General features: G+C 39.6%; 1 protein-coding gene across 3 annotated transcripts in view; it reads right to left on the bottom strand.

Moving 5' to 3' along the window:
* Positions 1–19,124, bottom strand: part of RHOBTB1 (Rho related BTB domain containing 1) — a 120,418-nt gene that overhangs the window by 95,666 nt on the left and 5,628 nt on the right. The window contains exons 1-2 of one of the 3 annotated variants that reach the window (XM_067465655.1): positions 11,657–11,750; positions 6,496–6,592 (exon numbers count right to left, since the gene is read on the bottom strand). The gene's annotated coding sequence lies outside the window, so the exon portion shown is untranslated. Of the gene's footprint in view, positions 1–6,495; positions 6,593–11,652; positions 11,751–19,124 lie in introns of those variants that run through there. The other 2 variants (XM_067465657.1, XM_067465656.1) reach the window with 2 other exon arrangements.

A 19,124-nucleotide genomic window follows, 5' to 3' on the forward strand; every position in this document is an offset into this window, starting at 1 on the left:
GAGATGTATTTCAAATGTGCTCTATATGTCTATTCACCCTGCCTTCCTCCAGAATAGTATAGGTTACCTACATTCAATGATTTAAATTTATCTGAGGTTTGGAGTTACACAATGTAAGAAATATGACCTTGGAGAGTCTTTGACCAATGCAACCGATGGTAAGCACACTGTTAAATGGGAATTCAGCTCCATATCCATCACAGCCTGAGAAAACTGCACTGAAGATATGAAGATAGACATCCCAATCATTGCAGCAGTTTAGTACTTTTGCCCCTTTGATATTTTAAGCATCAACTCTTAACAGCCTTGAAAATTATCAAAGTCCAAAATACCCGGAGAACCTAGTGTTGAGAAGTACTGGTCCACATGCCAGTGACTAGAATAAGGTGGCCAGAAATGGGAGTATACATTGAGACCTATGGTGGTTTTTTGGGGGGCTGGATAATTAAACTTCTTAAAATGCAGTTTTGGCAAAGGTCCTAACATTTAAATGCATCAAAGCAGCAGGTGCTCTCCCCCCTCTCTCTATATAATATAAAATGATTATATAATTTAAATAAAATAAACTCAAATAAATATTAAAACTTACCAGGCTTTATCATATTATGAGTTTCAACTAAAGTAGATCCACTGAATCACTTAAATTCACCTAAATTAATTTAACCAATTAAATTGCCGTGGCACAATGGGTTAAATCTTTCTGCTGGCTGGACTGCCGACCTGAAGGTCGGTGGTAGGAATTCACGAGACGAGGTGAGCTCCCATCTGCGAGCTCCAGCTTCTCATGTGGAGACATGAGAGACGCCTCTCACATGATGGTAATACATCCAAACATCCCCTGGGCAACGTTTCTGAAGTCAGCCAATTCTCTCACACCAGAAGCGACTTGCAGTTTATTGTGCCACTTCTGACACAATAATAAAAACCTAAGTGTTGATTCATCTCTTAACAATTGATTTCATGAGTCCAGTCTTAGCTGGGACTAACCAAGAGGAGTTCAGCCACTATCACCAATAGTGGGACTCTCTGCCTCGGAGTGTGGTGGAGGCTCCTTTTAAACAGAGGCTGGATGGCCTCTGTTGGGGGTGATTTGAAGGCAATTTTCCTGCTTCTTGGCAGGGGGTTGAATTGGATGGCCCAACTCTATGATTCCCACTTAATCAATTTGATTAAATAACTTAAAATCAGAAAAAATGAAAGAAAGGAAAAGAAATCCTAAATGACAAAGCAAGAGGTCTCTGAATTCCTTAAAAAGATCAAGTAAGAAGCCAAACGACTGTAAGGTATATATATTACTTGGGTAATAATCAGCACAATATACAGTATTGCAGTTTCCGCTGAGTTACAAAGCTTCATAACTCAAGGAAAATAGGAGTATTTTGCCCTGAGCCATGGCTTCTTATTTAAGACTGTCAGCCAAAGTCATGAGCAGGGTCATGGGTATGCCACATATATCCAAGCCTCAGGGCAAGCCAGCAATTATATGTTCTTGAGTGTGTCTGAGCAATGCCTTGTGAAATCCTATTGGCCAGAACGGTGACTAAAATTTCAGAGTTTGGAAACAAGCCCATTTGCTGGCCACAAATAGACCATAGCTTCTTTTACTAGGACTAGCAAAACAAGAGTATATTACACTGAACAGTAAACACGGAACTACCTGCATAAGAGTAATGATGCACAACTGCATAACCTGTCTCCTTGTTAGAGGTTGCAGAAGTTGGATTTCTTTATTGCAATATACACACACGTATTGTAGAGACAGCCCTATTCTTGATCTTGGAGTAGTGTCTATAATGTTTTGGTGGCTGTAATGAATACTCTGTAAAGGTGTTCTGCAATGACTGATATGGATTTAGGATTCTTAACATGGTCATTGTGCCCTATTATCTTGTTTTGTTCAGTATATCAAAACACGACTGCTGGATTAAATGGTAAAATCAAGGACAGCTTAATCTAACCACTGCTAATCTTTGAGCAACAGCCTTGTCAGATACAATTTACTCTGCAAGAAGCAGCACTGCATAAGTGCAAACGTATAAAAGGTCCACTTTTATTTTTTAGGCTCTGCTATTTATTTATTTAAGGTATTTGTACCCCGCCTTTCTCCACAAGTGGACCCAAGGTGGCTTACAACATATAAACGCACAAGCCAAATGTTAAAATATAGATACAAAGACAAAAACCTCAGGGGCCAGTCCATCTGCCATGCAGGAAAAGTAAATATCGAAACACACCCCACAGATGGCCACCCAGCCTTTCTAACAACAACAACAACAACAACAACAACAACAACAACAGGAGCAAACCCAAGGACCATCCAGTCCAACCCCCTTCTGCCATGCAGGAAAAGCACAATCAAGGCATCCCCCAACAGATGGCCATCCAACCTTTGTAGTAGTAGGAACAACAACAATAACAACAGCAGCAGCATCAGAAACCCAAGGGGCTATCGTGGAGCACCTCAGTATGCTTTGCGGAACCCCAAGGGCTTTGAGATCCTCTGCTTTAGATCCATAATATTTAAATTGTAAACTATGAGTGAAATGTGAGCACGATTGGTGACGTCTAACTTCTTTGTTGTTCATTCGTTCAGTCGTCTCCGACTCTTCATGACCTCATGGACCAGCCCACGCCAGAGCTCCCTGTCGGCCGTCACCACCCCCAGCTCCTTCAAGGTCAGTCCAGTCACTTCAAGGATGCCATCCATCCATCTTGCCCTTGGTCGGCCCCTCTTCCTTTTGCCTTCCACTTTCCCCAGCATAATTGTCTTCTCTAGGCTTTGCTGTCTCCTCATGATGTGGCCAAAGTACTTCAACTTTGTCTCTAGTATCCTTCCCTCCAGTGAGCAGTCGGGCTTTATTTCCTGGAGGATGGACTGGTTGGATCTTCTCGCAGTCCAAGGCACTCTCAGAACTTTCCTCCAACACCACAGCTCAAAAGCATCTATCTTCCTTCGCTCAGCCTTCCCTAAGGTCCAGCTCTCACATCCGTAGGTTACTACAGGGAATACCATGGCTTTGGCTATGCGGATCTTTGCTGCCAGTGTGATGTCTCTACTCTTTACTATTTTATCGAGATTGGACATTGCTCTCCTCCCAAGAAGTAAGCGTCTTCTGATTTCCTGGCCACAGTCTGCATCTGCAGTAATCTTTGCACCTAGAAGTACAAAGTCTGTCACGGCCTCCACAATTTCTCCCTCTATTTTCCAGTTGTCAATCATTCTTGTTGCCATAATCTTGAGGTTTTAAAACTTTGCCTGGAACATTACCCTTCAAAATGATTCTATCTTCATTTAAACTGACTACAAGGCACTTAACAAGTAGTACCCCTAACTGATGATGATGCTGTCAAGGTGATGCATGCCATTTGCCAGCAAATATGGAAAACACAAGAATGGCCATCAGACTGGAAAAAATCAACTTATATCCCCATACCAAAAAAGGGAAATGCGAAAGACTGCTCAAACTTCCGTACAGTGGCCCTTATTTCTCATGCCAGTAAGGTAATGCTCAAGATCCTGCAAGGAAGACTCCAGCAATACATGGAGCGAGAGTTGCCAGATGTTCAAGCTGGGTTTAGAAAAGGTAGAGGAACGAGAGACCAAATTGCCAATATCCGCTGGATAATGGAGAAAGGCAGGGAGTTTCAGAAAAACATCTACTTCTGCTTCATTGACTATTCTAAAGCCTTTGACTGTGTGGATCATAATAAATTGTGGCAAGTTCTTAGTGAGATGGGCATCCCAAGCCACCTTGTCTCTCTCCTGAGGAATCTGTACAAGGACCAAGTAGCAACAGTCAGAACTGACCACGGAACAACAGACTGGTTCAAGATTGGGAAAGGCGTACGGCAAGGCTGCATCCTCTCACCCAACCTTTTTAACTTGTATGCAGAACACATCATGCGATGTGCGGGGCTGGATGAATGCAAAGCTGGGGTGAAAATTGCTGGAAGAAACATTAACAACCTCAGATATGAAGATGACACCACTCTGATGGCCGAAAGCGAGGAGGAGCTGAGGAGCCTTCTAATCAAGGTGAAAGAAGAAAGCGCAAAAGCCGGGTTGCAGCTAAACGTCAAAAAAACCAAGATTATGGCAACAAGAATGATTGACAACTGGAAAATAGAGGGAGAAACCGTGGAGGCTGTGACAGACTTTGTATTTCTAGGTGCAAAGATTACTGCAGATGCAGACTGTGGCCAGGAAATCAGAAGACGCTTACTTCTTGGGAGGAGAGCAATGTCCAGTCTCGATAAAATAGTAAAGAGTAGAGACATCAGACTGGCAACAAAGATCCGCATAGTCAAAGCCATGGTATTCCCTGTAGTAACCTACGGATGTGAGAGCTGGACCTTAGGGAAGGCTGAGCGAAGGAAGATCGATGCTTTTGAGCTGTGGTGTTGGAGGAAAGTGCTGAGAGTGCCTTGGACTGCGAGAAGATCCAACCAGTCCATCCTCCAGGAAATAAAGCCCGACTGCTCACTGGAGGGAAAGATACTAGAAACAAAGTTGAAGTACTTTGGCCACATCATGAGGAGACAGGAAAGCCTAGAGAAGACAATTATGCTGGGGAAAGTGGAAGGCAAAAGGAAGAGGGGCCGACCAAGGGCAAGATGGATGGATGGCATCCTTGAAGTGACTGGACTGACCTTGAGGGAGCTGGGGGTGGTAACGGCCGACAGGGAGCTCTGGCGTGGGCTGGTCCATGAGGTCACGAAGAGTCGGAGACGACTGAACGAATGAACAACAACAACACCCCTAACTGACTTTAAAAATTTAAATTTTTTAGAAACATACTTGTTCTTGAGCTAGATCCTTTTGCTGGCTCCCACTACCTAGCGAAGTAATTGCTGAATGGTGGATCAAAATTTATGTAAATCCTATGGATTCAAGAGATTGACTTCAGTTTAGACTATCATTTCAATTTGTGTTTCAACCTTCTCAAGGAGGTCACACAAGAAGAAATGTATAGCCGAGGTTTACATTCAGTTTTGCAATACTTCTGGATTCTTGTTTATAAAAGCAGTACTATAAACACACTGCAAAGACCAATATGTGGACAGATTTTGAGACCATGGCTGACTTTGAAAGTAATGCATAAGGTTCCACAGGGAGCCTTGAGCTCACATTCCTTCACTTGCACATCCACCTCCCACCTTCATAAGTGTGTTCACAAAGAGAGGGTTAGAAGTTTCCACTTCCATTTGAGATTAACCACAATTTAGTATGTTGTCCAACCCCCATAAAATGGTTGATCTTAAGTGTTTGTTGAAATATGACAGCATCATACACAATGGATTCATACTGACTCATTTCGACAAACTATTTTTAAAATTAACAATTTTGTCTTTAATACAGGTGTCAAAGCAAGATCCAGTTAATCCAAAACAGAAGTGAAAGCTTCCAAATCTTCCTTGGACGCTTGAAAGTACGAGTCACTGCTGAGCACAGCCATTGGCTATATACAGACACGCATCTATAAAGAGGAATAGGAATAGGATAGAGGAATACTATCATGGCACTACCTGCAGCCAAGAAGGGGTAACTTTAGAAGTGTACAAATGTAATGGAGAAGTGAAAAGAGTAAGAGGAGCTGATAGCGACTGCTTCTGAATTTCCAAATTGCATTCATTTAATCGATGGAAAATTGAAATAGACTAACTTCTAGTTCAGATTATTTTTATTCAAAACCTGGAAGTAAAAATGGAGAGAAAACGATCTTGAATACCAGGATGTTGCCCAAAGCGTCAGTAATGCTCCACTGTTCCTGATTTGAAACTATCACAAAAAAAATGTTTGTGATAAAATATCCATAAAAACTGATGCTAAAATAAAAACCAGTTAATCTTAAAGTTGTTGCTCCATTCCCCCTTTCATCCCTCTCCCTTCCTTCTTCGTATGTTTATCAGCTTTTCATACTATAATTAAAAAAAATCTCTTTTACTACATCAATCATGTTCAACATAACCTGCAGCTGACATCACATTACTGGATGCCAGCTATATGTTAGAAAACTTGATTTCTGGTATTCAGAGTCCCAAGTTATTGGATTTCCACATCCCTGTGCAAGAGTGCCCCAAGTAGATAGTTGATTTATAGCTTGTATAATCAACAAACCAAACCAGTGTGGATACAAATATTAAATAACATATGTATTTAGTGTTTTCAGGAGATTACTTGTCTACTGTTATGCTTTCCCAGCAATTTTTCTGTGGTAGCACTCACAACAATATCTTCACATTCCCAAGCATGTCTACAGCAGGTTTACTGATATCTTTACTAGTCCATGAGTGAGCATGCAAGCATTTCTTTTATACTGCAGATGGCATATTCCTGAAATAGCTAGATGAGCGATGGCAGCACTAAAGTTCAATTTGAAACATGTCTACTCAGAGGCAAAATCCACTGAGTTCAATGTAATGTACTTACTAAGTATAGACCTTTAGTCTTCTATCCTCCGATAAACCCCACTAACAAAGCAAATTTCTACTTACCATGGAAGAGAAAAGTGTGTTCACAGCCATCATGAGAGCTTGTTCTTTAACAGATCCTTTGTTAGAAGCAACCTTTCACAGGTTTCCTATTTCTTCCCTATGAGAGAAATAATAGCAGTGTTTGATGCAATCACAGTACTTCTTAAATTTGTTTTTATTTAGAATTGTGTTATATTTTCCCAAATATTCTGTCTGGCAGCTTGGAACCCGGCCATCAGTAACTTAGGACACTAAGGAACTGACTAATTGAAATAAAAAACAATTCCTGAAGATCTGGGCACCTGCTTCCTAGTTATCAGGTATAATTTACCAATCATTCACTAGCCTAACACGTGCCATCATTGCATAACACTCTGACAGGCGTCACTATATGCCCTCTCTCAACTCTATTAATCAAGCCTGTACCTTCAGGGATTCTCCCCCCACCTTTTTTGATGCCTGACTATATATCACATCATATATCTCATATATATTCGTTGTGCTTTCTCTCACAACAAAATTATGGAAAACATATTTCCAAATTTTGAAAAAGCTGTATGCAATAACCAAGCCTAGAATTCCACAAGTGAACAGAGATGACAAGGGAACTATTGAAACAAAAGCTGAAAGAAAAGAGTGAAAATCCTGAGTGGTGAAGTTGTTACATATGCCTTAGTCTGGGTAGACCAGAGTCCAGCTCCCTGCTCAGCAACCAAAGTCACTTGGTGACTTTGCACATAATATTCTCAATCCAATTCACCTCACAGGGTTGTTTTAAAGATAAACTGGAGAAAGAAGACAGGTATGCTTTCTTGAGTCCCATGGAGAAGTGACAGTATAAGAATATCAAAATCGTATACTAGAACAAGGAAGGAAGGAAATTATAGAATTTATTCTGGAACATTGCTGGGATGACATTTACAGATTTCTTTTTTATCATTCTAAAAACACTATAGAGATGCTGAGTGTAATTGACTGTACGCTCTATTATTCTGTTTTTTTATGATTTTTATTTTTATTTTATTTATAAATTTGTCCAACAAAATGTATAAGCATACATTCTTCTCTCTTTTTACAGTATCTTAGACAAAAGAATATGTCATATTATATACAATCTAACAGTAAATAAACATCAAAAACATCTAAAATAATATTTCTTGTCATTATTTTTAAATTTCAGTTAACATGTACTACATATAATTCTTATCACACACCTTTTATCCGCTTATACATATTGTATTTCTTAATAGTTACTTTTATTATACGTTTTTTCTCCCTCTTCCCCTTCCCCTTAGTTTGTGCCACCTTCACCAGGACCAACCAATTCATGTTGTTTCACCATTCCAAAATATCATTGTTTCTCTTGCTGGCTTAAATCCCTTTCCCTCATTAAACACATAATAAATTTTCCCTATATTTTCCAAAAATTTGTTTGTTTACATATTCCCCTTTTAATTTTAATGTTGCAAGTTAGCTTATCATTAATTGTATATTCCAAATTTCCCTATACCATTCTTCTAATTGAATTTATTTTTTTCTTTCCATTTTTTTGGTATTAACAATTTAGCTGCTGTTATCAAATTAGAAACCAGTTCCTTTCTCCTCTTGTAAGGGAATTGTATTATCATGTATAAGTAATAATACTAATTTTGGTGTAATCTCAGTCTCTATTTTTATTATTGCTCTTATTTCTTTGAATATGCTTTCCCAAAATTTTTGTATAATGTTACATGACCACCACATATGAAGGTATGTCCCTATTTCCTGACAACCCTCCAGCACTGATTTGAGTATTTTTTTTATCAATCTGATTTAATCTAATGGGAGTTAGATACCACCTCCATATCATTTTGTAGTAATTTTCTTTAATTCTTATTGATTATTTTTTAGTATTCTCATATTCCATATGTTTGCCCATTCTTGATTATTCATTTTTCCCCCAAGTCTGTTTCCCATACTTCCTTCAAATAATCTTGCTCTATTATTCTGAATGTGGCAATCTCAGCACACAAATTATTCCTTGCAGGATAAGTCATCTGGTGGGAATGAGACCTTCATTTCCTTTTTTCAAAATTAGTTGAACCACAATTGCAGAGCTTTAGTACATACAGCTGACACTCCCCATGATACAAGTGGATTTCTCCAGAAATTGTTCTCAGTGGTTTAACCTTGGTTTGTAATCCTGAGTAAATACACATGTCCATGCCATGCCTCCAAAACTACTGCTCCTTATTGTTTTTAATCCACATATCAGCAATACTACTTTCAGCTTCTTCTCGTTTGGTTTCAAAACACAGAGTCATGTGATTTCAAAGTCCTTGTTTTTCAGAAAGGATAACAAGACCCTTGCTCAACTCCCCAACCCCGGCACTCAGGTGCTTTCCAGCAATCAGTCATTAACTAAGCAACTTGTTTTTCTAAGGTTTTATCCAGATCATTTGCCTTATTTAGCTCCATTAGCTATTATTACTACATGCTTCATTTTCTTCTTGTATGTCCTTCCTGAAATATTTTTATGCTTTTAGAGAGTCATAGTAGTAACAGCGCCCTCACTTCCTTCTTCCTTCCTATCTTTCCTATCTTTCTTGCATGTGTTCTCCAAAGAAAGTGAGTATTGCAGTTAATTTAGGAAATACTAAAACGAGGGACTGGGCTGGCGTACTGTGATACATATTTCCCTGCCTGTCTTTCACAGAACCGGCTGCTGGCAGTGGAAAAGAAAGCAGTGTTGTGATTTCAGCTGAATTTGGAAAAGTTAGTTTTGGGCCACAATCTCTGTAATCCTTAGTTAACCATCCTAAATTCTCCAACACTGGAAAGTTGCAAATAGGCCATCCAACTTATGATCCTCCAAACATTTATACTTCAGTGTCCATTAGTACCATCCAGCATGGCCAATATCAGTGTCCATGAGAGATAGTGTCCAAACAGGTCCCAGACAACTTTAAAACACGAAAAGAGATCTAGTACAAAGCCACACATATTTGAGGTACTTCATAAAAAATATATGAAGGACACCAGAGCATCAAGAGAACTAGCCACATAAATAGTCAAGCATAGTCTTTTAAAATTAAAACCTTGGGAACCAGGGGTGGGGAGATATATCCTTTCAAGAGACCTAGTATACTAGTTACTGTTTGAGTAATGGGCTGGGATACTGGGAGAACTGGTTTTGAATCTCCAAACAATGTTGAGATGACAAAAATATGAATACTGGAACCACAGGACCAATCACTGAAGCAAGATATATTTTCAATTTCAAATACACAGTACCCTCCCAGGATCAAGTGTCATTTGTTAACATGTTCTAAATAACCTGCCAAATATAAATTAAAAAGTGCACCATACCTCAGTTTGCTGAACATTAGATATTTGTGGAAATACACCTAACAACAAAGATAAAATACAGGGGTTCCCAATAGATGGACCCAATTTGAAAGTGCTTTCTCTGCCACCACAAACCACCCTTGAATGAAACTCTCATCACTTGTAGGATGGAACATAGTTTGATTAATGCTCAGTGCACAAACACCCTCTAGCCTCAGTCATTCACAAAAAAGATCACAAAACACCTTATGTTGCATAGTTGCCATCTCACAGTTGATTTGGGCTAGGGGCTGTTTGTGTGCTAAGAAAGACATCTATCAGGAATCATTCGAAACTCTATGTCCTATTCTTTCAAGTCATGAGCATTTCATTCAAGGATGTTTCCTGGTTGTAGAGATATAGCAATTTTGATTAGATCCATCTTTTTTAAACACCCTGTACTTTATCTTCCTATCAGAATCATTGGGGTGTAGTGATTACAATGTTCATTTGGGGTTTGGAATATCTGGGTCCTCCTCCCCAATGAGCCATATTCAACTTCTAACTGAGCCCTGAAACTCTCTTATTGACGTTGGACTAGCTCCACCTATCTCACAGAGTTACCTTTTTAGGACTACTATTCCCATAATTCCTCAGCCAGCATGCACTGAAGGCTAGAAGACTCTAGTTGTAGTAAGGGGAAGGATCACCACACACACACATTTTGGACTGTTCTCTCCTATTTTCCAATCAGTTATACTGGCCATGATGTCATAATAGATACACTTTTAAGTGTTGGACTATGACTCATAGTCATAGTCCATAGTCATAGTTCAAACTACAAGAGAGGAGATTCCATCTGAACATGAGGAAGAACTTCCTGACTGTGAGAGCCGTTCAGCAGTGGAACTCTCTGCCCCGGAGTGTGGTGGAGGCTCCTTCTTTGGAAGCTTTTAAGCAGAGGCTGGATGGCCATTTGTCAGGGGTGATTTGAATGCAATATTCATGCTTCTTGGCAGGGGGTTGGACTGGATGGCCCATGAGGTCTCTTCCAACTCTTTGATTCTATGATTCTATGACTCCAGAGACCAGGGTTTCGATTCCTCACTTAGCCATGGAAACCCATTGAGTGACCTTGGGCAAGTCACACATCGTTTCAGAAACCCCCGTGAAAGATTTGCCTTAGCTGGAAATGAGGTGAAGCCACACAACAACAGCAGCAGCAGCAGCAAAAACAACAACAGCTTCCCTCAGGCCCGTAGCCAGGATTTTGATTCGGGGGCGGGGGGTGAGTTTGTTTCGGGGGGGGGGGGGGGGCTGAGTCTGAGTGAAAGCGGGTCTACCCTAGCAAACCTTTTGTATTGTTACCCCAATACCCCCATGTATATGGGATATGTTGAGTATGGTGATCCGATCATGATATAAATAAACATAACAGTTTAAATAATGCACCAGTAAGGCCTTTTCGCAGACCACCATGAGAATTTGGGGGGGGGGGGGGGGACTGAAGCCCCTCAAGCCCCCCCCCCCCCCCCCCGGCTACAAGCCTGGCTTCCCTGCATTTTCAAAACTTTTGTTTATTAATATATTTATCTGGGAATCTTAACACCAATAAACTAAAACCAACTTTAACAGTAGAAAATATTTAAAATGATTAGAAAACTCTAGAAATCATGTTAAACAGTTAAATTTAAAAACAGATTTTAAAAGTTTGAATAGTTAAAATACTTTAAAGTGAATTCAAATCACGTGCATGAGAGAGTTTTTGTAACATTAATCAGGTCTAAAAGCTTTCACAAACAATTGTGTTTTATTTTGCACTTAAAGAATAGGCATTTCTAGCTACACTTCATCTGAACTTCTAGCGCACACTTGCCATTGTCGATTTTCTTGCTGCTCTCTTCCTTTCTTCACCATTTTCCTTTAACTGCTGATATAGAGCTGGCTGGCTGCAGGATAGATAAAGCTGATTTTCAGCTACTGACTAAAATATCCCACAGTTCAAGCTTCTTAGCTGCTCATCCACCTAGAACTCCTTATCCAATCCTAACTCTGCTTCTCGATCGGTTTTTTGACCACTTGCTAAGTAACTTTCTCATCTCCACATGTCCACTAGCCACACTTGTTGAAGAGTTGTAATCCAACAAATTCAGAGGTCGTAAGCTGTGGGAAGGCTGGCTTCTAAGTTCCCTCTTTTTGGCCTTATTTGAGGTAGTCAGAACTACAGCTGCCATGTTCCAATCCATTTCTGTATAATGCAGTAATATTTTCTGTATAATGCAGTTAATATTTTACAACTTCTTCCAGAAGTTCCATTTGCTGCATTTTGTGATGACTGTCCCTGCCATACAATGGGATAATACCAACTGCTTCAGGTGACATGTGGCAGGGAGAGCAGATGAAGCCATTAATTTGTGTCCAGATAATACAAAAAATACTGCTTGTGCTTCTTGTGTGTTTCACCTACCTATTCATAAAGGTTTTTTTTAAACGTAAAGAATACTCAGAGGTGGTTTGACATTTATTCATCTGAAATATAGCATACAACAATATAGGCTATAGCCCTCCAGAATAGTGTGGCTTTCTATATTGTTGTTGCGTACCTTCAAGTCATTTCCAATTCATGGAAATGTTTCTGCTAAACTTTTGAATAGCGAGTAAACATATTAAGCAAATCTCCCTGCTTCAATGGAGGTCCTGTAGTCAGGCCTAACAAAATAATTCAGTTACAATTCTTGGTCGTAATTTACTACTAAGACAAGTGTTGTGTGCCTACAGGCTATTTCTAATTTCTGGTTTTGGTCGTGGTCGTGTCAGGAGTGACTCCTGGTGTGAGTCTAATTTCTTAAGGTCTAATTTCTGGTGACCTTAAGGAAAACCTATCACGGGTTTTTTTTTGGTAAGATTTGTTCAGAGGGGACTTTTCTCTTTCTTTTCTCCGGGGTTGAGAGAATGTGACATGCCCAATGTCACCTAGTGGGTTTTCATGGCTGGGTGGGGATTTGAACCCATATCTCCAGAGCCCTAGCCCAACTCTCAAACCACCAATCATGCTAATTCTATTTCAAATGTTACTGAGCCCCCTTCTACACTGCCATATAATCCAGATTATCGAATCAGATAATCTACATTATCTGTTTTGAACTGGATTATATGGGTATACACTGCCATATAATCCAGTTCAAAGCAGATAATCTGGATTTTATATAGGAGTGTAGAAGGGGCCTGATTTTATAGCCAGGTAACTCATTGAGGAAGAACATATCAAGTCCTAATCATCCATTTGTACAAAAATAATATTCACTAATTATTCCTATTAACAAGAAAAGGGCAATTTGGGTAGTTTGATCTTTACCTTTCCATTGTCAAGTTAAGATCCTTTTATTTAGGCAGGCTTTTGGTAACTGACTGGCTGTTGAGGATGTGGTTTGTTACCATTGGATGCTGGAATGTACAGTTGACTGTCCATATTTGTGGATTACATTTTTTGCAGATTTGATTATTCTCAGATTGGGTTAATATGTTCTCTTTAGGAATCTATAGGTGACTCTATTGTGGCTGACAAAACATGACTCTTTTGTCAGCCACAGAATGGTTCTCAACCTTTGGGTCCCAGGTGTTTTGGCCTACAATTCCCAGAAATCCCAGCCAATTCACCAGCTGTTAGGGAGTTGAAGGCCAAAACATCTGGGGACCCACAGGTTGAGAACCCCTGAGCTAGAGGATCTAGAACAGGTGTCCCCAAACTGAGGCCCAAAGGCCAGATGCGGCCTTCCAAGATCATTTACCCAGCTCCTGCCCTAAACTTTTGACTTAGGGTTGCCTAAGGCTTGAAGAAACACAACTTGAGGGAACACAACAACAATAATCCTAATTAACGTGACATCAACCAAAAGCATTCCCACACTTCCCAATAAAATACAGGTAAATTTATGTAGGTTTAATTTGTTCTTAATTTTAAATATTATAATATTCTTTCATGGTTTTTGCACTACGAATAAGATATGTGCAGTGCGCATAGGAATTCAATGTGGGTTTCCCCCCACAAACTATAGTCTAACCCCACAACAGGCTGAAGGACTGTGAACCAGCCCTTTGGCTTTAAAAGTTTATGGACCCCGGATCTAGAGATTTCTAGAGAGTTGTTCCATCCTGTTAAGAAAAGTATTTTTTTAATTCAAATTTTCCTCTTTTGTGGGGCTCCTGTGCCCCTAACACAGCAAATATGTAGGGCTGACTTTATTGTTAAATTATGCACTTAATTGTTTTTGTACACACTTTTAATTTTATTTAAATAGTTTTCAATAGTTTCCTTTTATGAGTTTAGTATAATTGTAAGCTTCCCCGTATCTCAGTTTTGAGTGAAAGGCAGGATATAGTGACTAAGTAAGAAAGCAAATGTTATTCCTGTTAGCAAAAACCTCAAGTCCTACATCTGCTAATATACAAAGCCCGTTTTATAGAGCTCCAAGTCCAAATAACATCCTTTGGAAATAACCTTTGAAAATAACCTATATCACATTAATGTTCTTAAAAGTTCTAAACAACCAGACAACTGGAGATGAGTTCACTTTCCCTGCTGAGTAAATTGGGTCTTTGGACCATAATAAAGATTGATTGATTTGAACTGGAGTTGAGTTCATGATTTACCTTTAATTGAAATTCATATTATTCAAAATGTTGTGCTACATTTTAGGCAGCAAGGTTTCATACGAAATATGAAATTGCCTAATGGATTTCAAAGTCAATAAGAACAAAGCAAACCAACTGCAGGAGGGAGTTGCAGCAATGTACTAGGTGTTTTTGAAAAGAGAAGTGAGCTTCTGTCAAGAAAATACCAGTCTTTTCTTGAGCCAGGAGTAGGAAAAACTAAGGTCCTATCCAATTTCTATGGATACATTCTCCCTTATATTATAGCATTTGATAAGTGCCAGGTGATCCAAGGAAGTGGTGTATCAAATTTCCATTATGAGAGTTTTAAATGATTAATGAAAGTAGGAGGGAAAGTGCAACGTTGTATTTTGCCTCCTTCTTTTCAATTTATATCAGCTGAAAAAACCATGAGTGGTATTAAGATGTGGTATATCATCTCCTCTTTAAAGCTCAGTCATAAAAGAGATATAAGAATGTTCACTGAATTATTAAAAATGCATTAATAATTAATAATTATTAACAACAAAACATGAACTTTGTGTGCGATGGTCTAGCAAGGATATCATGTAGTAGAAAGCAGCATTATACTTGATATAATGGATTCACTGAAAAGAGCAATAATAGTAACTGGCTGTTTCATAAGAAACAAAATTAGCCATGTGATCCAGAAGAAAAAGCAAAACACAATGGCGTGGCATTATATGTAAGTAACATGGCACCAGCATAAGGTAGAGCTTTGAGTGCTGGACCGTGACTTTGGAGGCCAGTGTTCAAATGAAAACACATTAGGCAAGTCACACATTCTCAGCTCCAGAAAACCCTATTCACCTTAGGGATACCACAAGTCTAAAATGACTTGAAGGCAAACAGCGTGGAAAACAATAAAAACAACAACAACCTGATGTATACCAAACACTGCCACTTTTGTGACATTTCAGCAATCCTAATAAAGATATTATGCAATGCTAATTTTTAACTACTTCAGAGTAAGGACATTTTATGCAAAGTGTATCTTTCTTTTTATATACGGTAATATAATAATAATAATAATACTTTATTTATACCCCGCTACCATCTTCCACAGGACTAGGCGCGGCTTACAAGAGGCCGAGCCCAAATACATCAATAAAACAATGACAACAATACAACAATAAATAAACTAATAAACAAAGCAAAAACAATAACAATAATATCACGATGCATTAAAAACCTGAGGCAGGGCCAAATGTAATGGTTAAAATTTAAAAAAATGCTGGGCATGTCCAAGTGAAATACAATAGATATTTTAGGGATAGGTGGGTGTGCAGACAATCCTAAATCTCTCGTAAAGTGCATTTGGGACACATTGCTTGGACTTCCTTATTCTGGGAAGGCACACTGGAACATCCACGTTTTCAAGCTCCTTCTAAAGACTGCTGGCGATGGGGCATGCCTGATGTCCTTGGGGAGGGAGTTCCAGAGTCGAGGGACCACCACCGAGAAGGCCCTGTCCCTCGTCCCCACCAATCGCGCTTGCGACGCAGGTGGGATCGCGAGCAGGGCCTCTCCAGATGATCGAAGAGATCGTGTGGGTTCGTATACAGAAATGCAGTCACGCATTTAAGAATCTACAATATGTGTGTGTGCAGTGTGGAGGATTAGTGGCATTGAGGTGTTACTGAATTCTCAACTTCTAGTTAGCTAGAATAGCCAATAGTGGGAATGCTAGGGAATGTAGTCTAATAGCATCTGGAAAGATGCAGGTCAGAACCTGGATCAACAGACACTCTAACCATGTAACTATAGATTACTGGCATTGGTTTTAATTGCTTTCTAATAAGAACCAGAATGTAAGATGAAATCCTGAAGATAATAGAAATACTACACGTAGGCAGGAAAAAAATGAAATGCACAGATATAGAATGGGTGACACCTGGCTTGGAAAGAATACATGTAAAAGAATCTGTGAGTCTTAGCAGATCACACACTGAACATAAGTCAACAGTATGGTGCGGCAACTAAAAAAGCCAATGTTATTCTTGGTTGCATCAACTGAAGAATAGTGTCTAAATCAGGGGTCCTCAAACTAAGGCCCGGGGGCCGGATATGGCCCTCCAAGGTCATTTACCCGGCCCTTGCTCAGGGTCAACTTAAGTCTGAAATGACTTAGCAACAACAACAATCCTATCTCATCAGCCAAAAGCAAGCCACACTTCCCATTAAAATACTAATAAGCTTATATTTGTTAAAATTGTTCTTCATTTAAATTATTGTATTGTTTTTAAGTGTTTTTTGCACTACAAATAAGGTATGTGCTCTGTGCATAGGAATTCATTCAGGGTTTTTTCAAATTATAATCCAGCCCTCCAACAGTTTGAGGGACTGTGACCTGGCCCTCTGTTTAAAAAGTCTGAGGACCCCTGGTCTAAATCAAGGGAAGTAATAGTTCCACTCTATTCTGCTTTGGTCAGATCTCACCTGGAATATTGTGTTCAGTTCTGACCATCACAATTCAAGAAGAATACCGAAAAGCTGGAAAGTCTCCGTAGAAGGGTAATGAAAATGATCAAATATCTAGAAGCCAAGACCTAGCTTAGGAAGCTAAGTATGTTTAACTTGGGGGGGGGGGGGGGGTTGAAAGGGGACATGATAGATATGATTAAAGGATGTCACAATAAGGAGTGGCCAGGCTTGATTTCCACTGCTCTAGAAACTAGGAAAAGATAAACATAAACATTGGGAAGAAATTCCTGACAGTAAGAGCTATTTGGCAGTGGCATATGCTGATTGCGGTATGGTGGAGTCTCCTTCTCTGGAGGATTTTTAAGCAGAGACAGGATGTCCATCTGTCAGAGGTACTTTGATTGTGTATTACTACATCGCAGGGGGTTTGGCTGGATGGCCCATGTGGTCTTTTCCAACCTTATGATGCTATGAAGTACCATAGCTGAAAGGGGGTCAGACGTACAGACAGGTGACGCATTGTCATTATCATGGGTCATGCAATTAAATTTTGCCTTATCTCCCAGATCCCCTGTCCTGATATATTTCATTGCCCTACCACCCAGTGGTTTAAATTTTTAAAATTTTTGAATTTGCCCTGCACACTGTGTTTATTTTTATTAATGTTCTGAGTTTATATTGTTGCGCCATTTATTTCTATTGGTTCTGTATTTTTAATTTTGTGTGTTTTTGTGTAATACTGTGTTACTGTGCTGATGGGCGTGGCCTTATGTAAGCCGCCCCGAGTCCCCTTGGGGAGATGGTGGTGGGGTATACATAAAGTTTAATAATAATTAATAATAATAATATCAAAATCCTTAATTTGATCCCAAATGTGCTCTCGACATGAGGTCAACGTATACATGAGTATATATGGCAAATCTGATATTAGAAGAAAACCCTGAGGAAAACCATAGGTAAATATGCACGATGAATAAATATACACAAGGTGAGCTATATGGTTCCTATCAGTGTATGTTAACTTGTAGTTGAACTTTTATTCTGTCTTGTTAAACATGACTTGAGCAAACTACTGGAGAGAGGATACAGAAAACCATCATTCATTATTCTTGAACTTGTTTTCTTCAGTAGCTTCTAAGATACTTTAGAAACACTGCGCTCAATCTATCCAAAGTTAAAACACTGTTAAATAACCTTCAGTGGGAGAGAACTCAGTACATACAAGAAAGCTTAAGTGTCATTGCTTTGGCTATATATTTTCTTCCTATTTCCATTTGCATTCTCCTGAATGACCAGGCTGAAAGAAGATGGAATAAAATAGCCCTGAAGGATAAATGCTGAACTGGACAACCTAAAATAAATAGTACATTTTAAAAGAAAATAAAAGCATTTTAAAAGCAGATAAATGCTTACCTTATGCTAAAATTCACAAAGTCTTAGAACAGTGTTTCTCAACCTGGGGGGGTCACGAGGGGGTGTCAGAGGGGTCGCTAAAGGCCAGGCATGTAGCCGGGGGGGGGGGGGGGGGCTTGAGAGGCTTCAGACCCCCCCCCCCCGAAATTCTCATGGTGGTTCGTGAAAAGGCCTTACTGGTGCATTATTTAAACTGTTATGTTTATTCATATCATGATCTGATCACCATACTCAATATATCCCATATGCATGGGGGTATTGGGGTAACGATACAAAAGGTTAGCTAAGGTAGACCCTCTTTCACTCAGACTCAGCCCCCCCCCCCTCCCCGAAACAAACTCAGCCTGCCCGAATCGAAATCCTGGCCACGGGCCTGCCAAAGGCCATCAGAAAACACATTTTTTTCTGTTGGTCATGGGGGTTATGTGTGGGAAGTTTGGCCCAATTCTATCATTGGTGGGGTTCAGAATGCTCTTTGATTGTAGGTGAACTATAAATCCCAGCAACTACAACTCCCAAATGTCAAGGCCTATTTTCCCCAAACTCCACCAGTTTTCGCATTTGTACATATTGAGTATTTGTTCCAGGTTTGCTCCAGATCCATCATTGTTTGAATCCACAGTGCTCTCTAGATATAGGTGAACTGATAGTCCAAAACTCAAGGTCAATGCCTACCAAACCCTTCCAGTATTTTCTGTTGGTCATGGGAGTTCTGTGTGCCAAATTTGGTTCAATTCCATCGTTGGTGGAGTCCAGAATGCTCTTTGATTGTAAGTGAACTATAAATCCCAAATGACAAAATCAATCCCCGTCCAACCCCACCAGTATTCAAATTT

Source organism: Anolis sagrei, chromosome 3 (genome assembly GCF_037176765.1).
Source record: "Anolis sagrei isolate rAnoSag1 chromosome 3, rAnoSag1.mat, whole genome shotgun sequence".
Classification (NCBI taxonomy): Eukaryota; Metazoa; Chordata; class Lepidosauria; order Squamata; family Dactyloidae; genus Anolis; species Anolis sagrei.